Source organism: Malania oleifera, chromosome 2 (genome assembly GCF_029873635.1).
Source record: "Malania oleifera isolate guangnan ecotype guangnan chromosome 2, ASM2987363v1, whole genome shotgun sequence".
Classification (NCBI taxonomy): domain Eukaryota; kingdom Viridiplantae; phylum Streptophyta; class Magnoliopsida; order Santalales; family Ximeniaceae; genus Malania; species Malania oleifera.
This window is the reverse complement of record NC_080418.1, coordinates 68,271,176-68,280,819: the sequence shown is the minus strand read 5'-3', so window position 1 is coordinate 68,280,819 and position 9,644 is coordinate 68,271,176.

The window sequence follows — 9,644 nt, the reverse complement described above, 5'->3', positions numbered from 1 at the left end:
AAAACATATAATCAAGTACCTGAAAAGGATTAGGGATTATATGTTGGTTTATTAGGTAGATATTCTAGTACCCATTGGGTACATAGACTCAAATTTTCAGTCAGCTAAGGATTCTAGAAAATCAACCTCAGGAAATTTGTTTAACCTAGGAGGTGGAGCCATTAGTTGGAGGAGTATCAAGTAATCATGTGTTGCCGATTCCACTATGGAGGTCGAATATGAGGCAGCCTCTGAGGAAGCTAAGGAGGCTGATTGGCTCAGGAACTATTTATTGGATCTAGGAGTGGTGCCTACAATAGCCTATTACACTTTACTGTGATGATAGCGGGGCAGTTGCAAACTCAAAGGAATCCAGGAGCCACAAGAGGGCAAAACACATCGAGCGCAAGTATCACCTGATAGGAGATATCATGCAGAGAGGTGATGTAATGGTGATCAAGATTGCATCAGCAAGCAACCTGGCAAACCCATTTACAAAAAGCTTACCATTTAGGACTTTTGATAGTCATGTAGAGGGAATGGGAGAGAGATGTATGGGGGCATGGCTTTGAGTCTAAGTGAGAGATTATTAGGGATTTATACTGAAAGTCATGCTTTATGTAATCAGTTTTAATATTTATTAATAATTTCAGTTATTCTATTTTAACGAGAATCTTTGTGAGCAATGTTTGCCTAACATTATTTATTTAATGATTATGCATATGTGTCTTTTATTCTACATAGTAGGTGATCTAGTGTGTAGAGTACGACTTATACACAGAAGATTAGATCATCAGTTCTTATAGAATATAAGTTTATTGTTCATAGTCTTAAATGAAATTGGACACACCATTGGTAGGACTATAGCACAAGGTTTTAATAGGTCTACCTTGACTATTGGGAATGGTACAGTTTCAACTTCTTGTACTAGTACACTTTGTGTGTATTGAACAAGACCGTCCTGGGGTAATTTTTTTTATATTGACTTTATAAAACAATTAATACCTCATGGTTATTATGAGTGCTTATTCTCTTAATCCTAATATGTTTATTAGACACGTGCATAGAGTGTTTATTACTTTGATTCATAAAAGAGTGAGTTTCTTTATGGGTTAATAAACTTAGTGAGTTGGGTGATGACGTTATGTGTATGGTGAACATTAATTATTGATGGAATCCTCGTCCCGGTATCGGGATTGATGATACCCCCTTAAGGAATCTTATAAGTTTTTATTGTGTCAAACCCATTAGGTGGATTTTGATCTGACACATCAAATAAGTTAAGTGGAAGGTCTTAGGGAATTAATATGTCAATTAATTAAATTGTCAGTAATTTAATTTAATAGATGAGTATCTGTAATCTTTATGTGGGGACATAAATAAGCATTTTATAATAGGAGCTCGAAATTTAATTTCGAATATGACAGGGAGTGCAATTATAATTCTTTAGTGGTATGAATTATAATTAACATAATTAAGGATGAATCTGGGTCGGATTAGGAATTCTTAATTACATGGGAAGCCTTAGTCATGTTTGCCCCGAAGTGCTTGCTGTAGCCTATATACACGCGCTCCTTTCAGCGGCTAGGGTGAGACGAGAGAACTCTCACAGTGACAGACGTTTTTGTGAGAGAAGAAAACCCTAACAGTTGCTTACGAGCCCACTCTCTCAGGAGTAAGGCATGTTCAAGGAATACAGTAAAAGATTCTTGGTCGTCTTCAAGAACTTGTTTTCATACTTGCAGATTTGGTATCAAACCAGATAGATCTCACAAGTATATCCTAATCACATAATTAGGGTTTGCAAGATCAAATTTTTTTGTTATCTGTATGCACTACAGTCGGATCTTAGGGCTATTTCGTAAGTCCCTGCACCATACTTGATATCTAAGTTTAACTATCGATCCACACTTGGTATCTGAGCTTCAATGTCAAACTTAAACGCATATTGTTTTGAAATGTCTTCTTTCATGGATATGCTTGAACTGTACTAGGCATATTCTCAGGGGGTAGAGCCTTTTATGGTCGTACCCATTTTTGCTCTTGTATTTTTCATCATAAAAAAAGGGAGATTGTTGACATTTTGGGTCTTATCCCATTTTGATTATGACAAATCCAAAGTATCTCACTTGTGCATCTAGTGCTTGAATAGATATTCGTTTTAGAAGGCGCGTAGATTTGAGGTACAAATGGAAGCCATGAGGAACTAAAAGCTTACTTCACCTGTTGTGTGGCATGGCAAAGTAAAGCGCAAGAGCTAAAGACACTTTTAATTTAAATTGTAATTGCATTTGAGTTTGGTCTGTAATAATGCATATCATGCATGATGGGATTGAATGCTCAAACAAATACCATAGACTGACCTTCGGATCCAAAACTTTTCGTGACAAACTCTTTACTTTTAATTCCCAACTCATACACATAGAGTTGAGGAATTTCTAGGACAAAACAAGGCTAAAATTGCAAGTTTTAACTGACCCCGGTCGACCGACACTTGCATGTTCAAAATGCCCTACTCGACCGACCCTTTATTATTTAAGCAATTTTATATAGCTCGGCCGACCAGCCATCATTTATACTTTAGAAGCCCAACCGACTAGCCTTATTAATTTGGCTTGTCTTAGATGCCCCAGTCGACCGACCCTAGAAGAACAAGAAATCCCCAGCCGACCGGCCTTTGTTTTTTTGCCAGCTTCTCTAAAGGACAACGACCAGTCACTTTAGTTCAAAATAGCCTTAGCCGATTGGCCCTCAAGCCCAGCAGATCAGACTTTAAGCCCAGCCGACCGAATCTACGTAAAATTGAAAACGCACTGAGGCTAGCCAATTGGCGCCTTTGCCAATCGATCGAATCTCTCAGGTTTGGGCAATTTTTTAGTGTTAATTCGGGTTAATTTTGAAATCAACAAATTCTAAAATTCCCACCATGTCCCTAACAGTCAAATTTCTTGGGAATTCTATATATAGCCCATTTATAAGCATAATTAGCAAATTCTGATTAGCCAAAAAATAAAATTCTTTCAAATTATTTTGTGCAAATATTTCCTATACTCTCACATATACAAGTAAACTTGATTCTCTTTCTCTTTGTCTCTTGAAAAATCATCCTAGAAAAAGAGCATTGATTCATCCTTTTCATTTGCAAATTTATTGCAACTTGAAGAGTGACTGAATATTCATTCTTGTGCGGATATTTCATATCATACAAAAGCATATACTCTAACTCATCCATTTGTTTTTGAAAATCATTCTTGAGAGTTAGCTTTGAGTTTTTCCCATATTATTTTTGTTGATAAATATTTTTTGGGAAAACTCCTCCTAGCTTGTGAATCTTTTGCATACTCATTGCAAGATTCAAAAGTTTACATTGTGTTCATTGCAAAAATATTTTTGTAAGCTAATCTCCAACATCTCCTATACTTCATTTTTGAAAAATATTTTTGGAGATATTATTTAGGCTTTAGATCTTTGAAGAGTTCTTAGTATAAATTTCTTTCTAAATCAAAGATCATTCTCTATCACTTTATTTCATAAATATCTTTGTGAGAGATAAATTACAAATACTTTATTGAGCATAATTTCCTATCATTTGAGAGTGCAGTTTAGAGCTTCATATTTGTACATCTCTTATTTCCGAGAAGCATTTATATTGTATGAAAAATATTATTATTGAGCTAGGGAGACTCCGCCGTGTAAGAAGGAAACAATTTGGCTCAACCTGGTGAATTGAGTTGGGGAGACTCCGCCTCGTAAGGAGAAACGGTTTGGTTTCGCCCGGTAAGTGAACTAGGGAGACTCCACCCCATAAATAGAAGTGTAAATGGCGTCTCTTCGCCCAGTTAAGTGAGCACATAGTGGAATCCTTGGGTTGTTGACCCAAGGCGGAGACGTAGGCTGGTTTGGCCGAACCTTGATAAAAATATAATGTATGAGCTTTCTCTTTTCTTTTCTCTTTAACTTCCACACTTGAACGATGCATTTAGTTTTTTGTGCATGATCTAAATATTTGCATATCTTTGTATTTGTGGAATTGGTGATTGCTTAGAAGGACCTTAGGTTGTGCAATACTGCTTGTAGATTCCAAAATAGAGATAATTTGACCTTGGAAGTTTAAAATTTCCAATTCACCCCCCTCTTGGGAATACACCATTTATAACAACTTGTTGTATTTCACTACTTCAATCTTTAAACTGAGTGTTGATAGCCCTCTTAATTGTATGTTTTTTGAGTATCAAAACTTTTCTGCTCTTAAACTGCTTTGCACTATGAATTGCCTTAAGTTGATGAGTTCCCCTGCTCTGACTCTTACTTGATATTGCTCCACACTGTGAACTTTTTCCTCTGTGAATTGCTCAATACTACTATGAATTGCTTAATACTACTATGATTATTACTCTCTATATCTCCCTATCTTTATATCCTTATTATCTGTCTGTGCCCCTTTTTCTCCCTGTAAGCCTCAATTTGTAGGCCCAGAGATGCATTCAATTTTAAACCACTAACCATATATTAACTACTAAATTCTCACCTGTCAATTTATTTTTTGCCATTTCGCCTTTGTGCAGGCATGCAAGCAGTGTTCCAAGACTTCTGCCTTCTCCCTATTTTGCATTTATTTCCATTGTATCAATTTTTTTTGTATTTTTCTCAAATGTATTCTTTTTTTTTTTTTGATGTATTTTCTTCTTTTTTTTTGTTTTTTTCTATATTGTATTTCAATTTTTTTTCTCTGTTGTAGTTGTACTATTCTCTATTGTTGTATAAATAGTGTAATAACAAAAGGATTCTATTTTGTTATATTTGGCCCCTAAACAAAATGTGGGTATCTATAGCTGCCCCTCTTTATAGGTTTATTGCTTAAGATGACATGAAGGGCAATCTTCTGTTATCTTTCAACAACAAAACTATAAAGACAAAAGATACATATTTTGAATTGTGCCAAATATAACAAGAGAAATCAATATGTGGACTTACTAAAATGCATCTAATTCCAAGTTAACATGATAAACTTGCTGAGTATAGTGAAAGCAATGGCTGCTCAGGCCTGGGAACCAAAGCCACACGCCTTTGAGATAATCAGAACAACTTGGACGCGACTACTCGAATTAACGAGATAGTCTAGGCAACTTGAATGCAACAACTTGGAGTGTTAGTGATTAGTACAACTTTAAATGCGACTATTTGGACAAATAGTCAGAGCAACTTGGAGTGTTAGTGGTCACTATAACTTGAATATGACAATTTGGAGAAATAGTTAGGGCAATCTTGGAATGTTAGTGGTTAGTGCGACTTGAATGTGACTATTTGGAGAACTAGCAGAGCAACTTGGAGTGTTAGTTGTTAGTATAATCTTAGAGTGTTAGTGGTTAGTTCAACTTGGATGCGACTATTTGGAGGAATAGCCAGAGCAACTTTGGTCTATTAGTGGTTAGTGCAACTTTGAAGGTGACTAATTGGAGAAATAACCAGAGCAACTTGGAGTGTTAGTTGTTAGCACAATCTTGGATGTGACTATTTGGAGAAATAGCCAAGGCAACGTGTTAGTACAATCTTGGAGTGTTAGTTGTTAGTACAATCTTGGAGTGTTAGTTGTTAGTATAATCTTGGAGTGTTAGTGGTTAGTTCAACTTGGATGTTACTATTTGGAGAAATAGTCAATGCAACTTTGGAGTGTTATTTGTTAGTACAATTTTGGAGTGTTATTTGTTAGTACAATCTTGGAGTAACTATTTGGAGAAATAGCTAGAGCAATCTTGGAATGTTAGTTGTCAGTACAACTTAGATATGACTATTTAGAGAAATAGCGAGAGCAATTTTATTAGCTATTCGTACAATCTTGGAGTGTTTGTGGTTAGTTCAACTTGGATGTGACTATTTGGAGAAATAGTCAAGGCAACTTTGGAGTGTTAGTTATTAGTACACTCTTGGAGTGTTAGTTGTTAGTACAATCTAGGAGTGTTAGTTTTTAGTACAATCTTGAAGTGTTAGTGGTTAGTGCAACTTTGAATATGACTACTCGAATTTGAGAACTATCAATGTCACATGCTTCCGAGGTAGCCAAGATAACTTGGATGGGATCACTCGTATTTGGGAACTATTAATGCCACATGCCTCTAAGATGGCCAAAATACTTGGAAGGTGACTACTCGAATTTGGGAACTATCAATGTCACATACCTCCAAGGTAGCCAAAATACTTCAAATGTGACCACTCTTATTTAGGAACTATCAATGCCACATGCCTCTAAGATGACCAAAATACTTAGAAGGTGACTACTCAAATTTGGGAACTATAAATGCCACATGCCTCCGAGGTAGCCAAAATACTTAGAAGAGGACCACTCATATATGAGAACTATCAATGCCACATGCCTCTTATATGGCCAAAATACTTGGAAGGTGACTACTCAGATTTGGGAACTATCAATGCCATATGCCTCCAAGGTAGCCAAAATAACTTAGAAGGGGACCACTCAGATTTGGGAACTATCAATGCTATATGCCTCTGAGATGGCTAAAATACTTGGAAGGTGACTACTTGGATTTGGGAACTATTAATGCCACATGCCTCCGAAGTGGAATCGTCATTTGGGGATCCTAGGCACCACTCCAAAGCTAAGGTAAGGGGAAGAAATTATGTCAATTATTTTAGAAATTTTGTCACGCCCCGAACCCGCGGATGGGCCCCAGGTGTGAATTTAGTAACCTAACCTATCTCTATATCAATTAAAACATACATGATACTATACTGAATGAGGGTTCAACCCCGTGGGGTACACGTATACCTATACACTTTCACATACACATACATACACATCACATACGCAGCGGAATTGTTATTTCTATATATACATCATACCATACCAGAGTCTATACATAACTAAAGTTTGTGCCCCAAAATATAGTACGTATCTCGGATGTCTACAAAACTCAAAATAGCAACCTGGTTACAAAATCTGTACCTACACAAGTACTATACGCAGCTAACCGACAACCACGCTACCATTATGTTAGGATGCTAATGAGGCTACTCGAACAACTTGAAAAAAAATTATATAATCGGGGTGAGACACCTCTCAGTAAGGAATAAAATAGGTTATATCAGTGTGTGGAACATACGTGTTATTTCAACATAAAACATAACACAAAATAGTTCTAATATTTTCACAATCCAATTCCAGTACATACAATACCAAACATGCGGTCAGTGTCGTCACACTCTTCGGCTAAAACCGGTCGCATTACATGGAGCACCCGATAACTTGGCATTAGTCGAAGCCCTACAGAGATGTCATTGCTAATACGGTGTGCACTCATACTCATCGGTGACCAACCGAAACAAACAGGCGATATTTCACACCCTCGAATATCGAGCCAGACACTCTCGCCCACGGTATTTAGCTGAGACATGGCGTTTGCCCATGGTAATTAGCCAAGACATGGAAAATTTCACAAAACCTAGAACAATTTTGGAACTCATGTTCCTATACTTCTCAACTTACGGTAATTAGCCATCACGGTTGTTTTCACACACCTGGAACATTTTACTTACAACAGTTCATTCCACACTTATTTGGTATACAACAAATCGTATCGTTTTCAGTTCGAGAGTACAACTTAATACAAATATAGGTATGGTCATATCAATATCATAGTTTTATACAACATACGATTTTCCAACAGAGAATAGAGATGATACCCGAAACCCCAAATTTTTCCCAAAACAGTAACCCAAAAATCTCATTTTTTCACCCGATAGATTTTCCTAAATAAGTAGTCAAAACATACATACAATCGTAAACTACATGTTTATCGATTCCGATTTCAAAAAAACTGATATAAACAGAATCCCCTTACCTTTCCCAGAAATCTACGGCTCGAAAACTACGAACTAAGTTCCCGAAACCTAAACAACGAAGAACAATACTTCCTTACAATACTATTATCTACAGATCTACTGAAACAAAAATGGATTCGGAGCCTTACCTCGGTTTTGGGTCAAAACCCAAAAATCCTCGAAACTAAATTTTGATCCACTATAAATGTAGAGATTCTCCTCCTGATCCACGTAGTAACGTCGGATAATTGATTCCGGTAACAGACAGCCCGAAATTCTAGAGAGAGAGAGAAGGAGAGTGTGTGTGTTCGAGTTCTAGAGAGAGAGAGAGAGAGAAGATTTTGATTTCTTAATTCTTAAACAAGTGATTTATATATTTAAAACTTGGTTGACCCAGCCAGACTCATCGACGAGACGGCATCCTCGTTGACGGGTCGCAGAAGGAAGTTCTTCGACACCAAGGTGGACTCGTTGACGAGCCTGAGATTTCAGGATTTCCCAAAATCCCTCGACATCTCCACGTCGACGGGCTACTTAATCTCGCGCCGAGCTACACAAGAGACCTCGTCGACGAGCGCTACAGATTTTTACCTTTCTAATTTTTCTTCTCTTTTCTTATTTGTTAAATACACCTATAATGGGTTGGATTCTTAAAACCTCCCCTTCTTACAAAATTTCATCCTTGAATTTTGAAATCTCTCATTTACCAACTCAAAAACATACCTAAATGCATACTCGAATTTAGAAAGAGTCGGCGGCCGCCTACCTAGCAGCCCCGTCCTAAATACATACATACCCTCACTTATGGCGGAGGAATACCGTGGTTACATACATACCATCTTGAGACTCACAATATTACAAAACTCTCCCCGAGACCATCCACACATCTTTAGTATGATAACAGAATATTACATACATACCCATAACGATCTTGCGACCAAAGCTACTACTCAGAACAAATGTGGATATTTCTGGCGTATTTTCGTCTCCAATTCCCAAGAAACTTCCTCAACCGCGTGATTTCGCCACAGTACCTTCACTAACAGTATCTCCTTGGTATGCAGCTTCTGAACTTTCTGGTCCAGAATCTGAACGAGTACCTCCTCATATGCCAAAGCATCCCCAATCTCTAAGGATTCATAACTAATCACATGTAATGAATCCAACATGTACCTTCTCAACATGGATACATGGAACACATTGTGAATCTGAGAGAGTGCTAGAGGTAGTGCAATCCTGTAGGCTATTGGACCCACTCGTTCAAGTATCTTGAATGGCCCAATATACCTCGGGCTCAGCTTGCCCTTCTTTCCGAATCTCATCACCCCTTTCATCGGAGCAATTCTCAAAAATATCTTACCCCGTACCTCGAAGGCCAACTCAAGGTGACGAACATCCTCATAACTCTTCTGCTGACTTTAGGCTGATTTAATCCTATCCCTGATCAATCTGACCTTCTTAGAAGCCTTTTGTACGAGTTTGGGACCCAATATCTTCTGTTCACTGACCTCATCCCAATACAGAGGAGACCGACACCTCCGACCATACAATATCTCGAACGGTGCCATCCCGATACTAGCTTGGAAGCTGTTGTTATAGGCAAACTCCACCAATAGTAGAAACTGAATCCAACTACCACTGAAGTCTAATACACAAGCCCATATCATATCCTCCAAGATCTATATCGTCCTCTCTGACTGTCCATCAGTCTGGGGGTGAAACATTGTACTAAAAGTAAGCTTCATCCCTAGTGCTTCCTGTAAGCTCTTCCAGAAATGAGAAGTGAACCTCGGGTCTCAATCTGAAACAATGGACACCGGTACCCCATG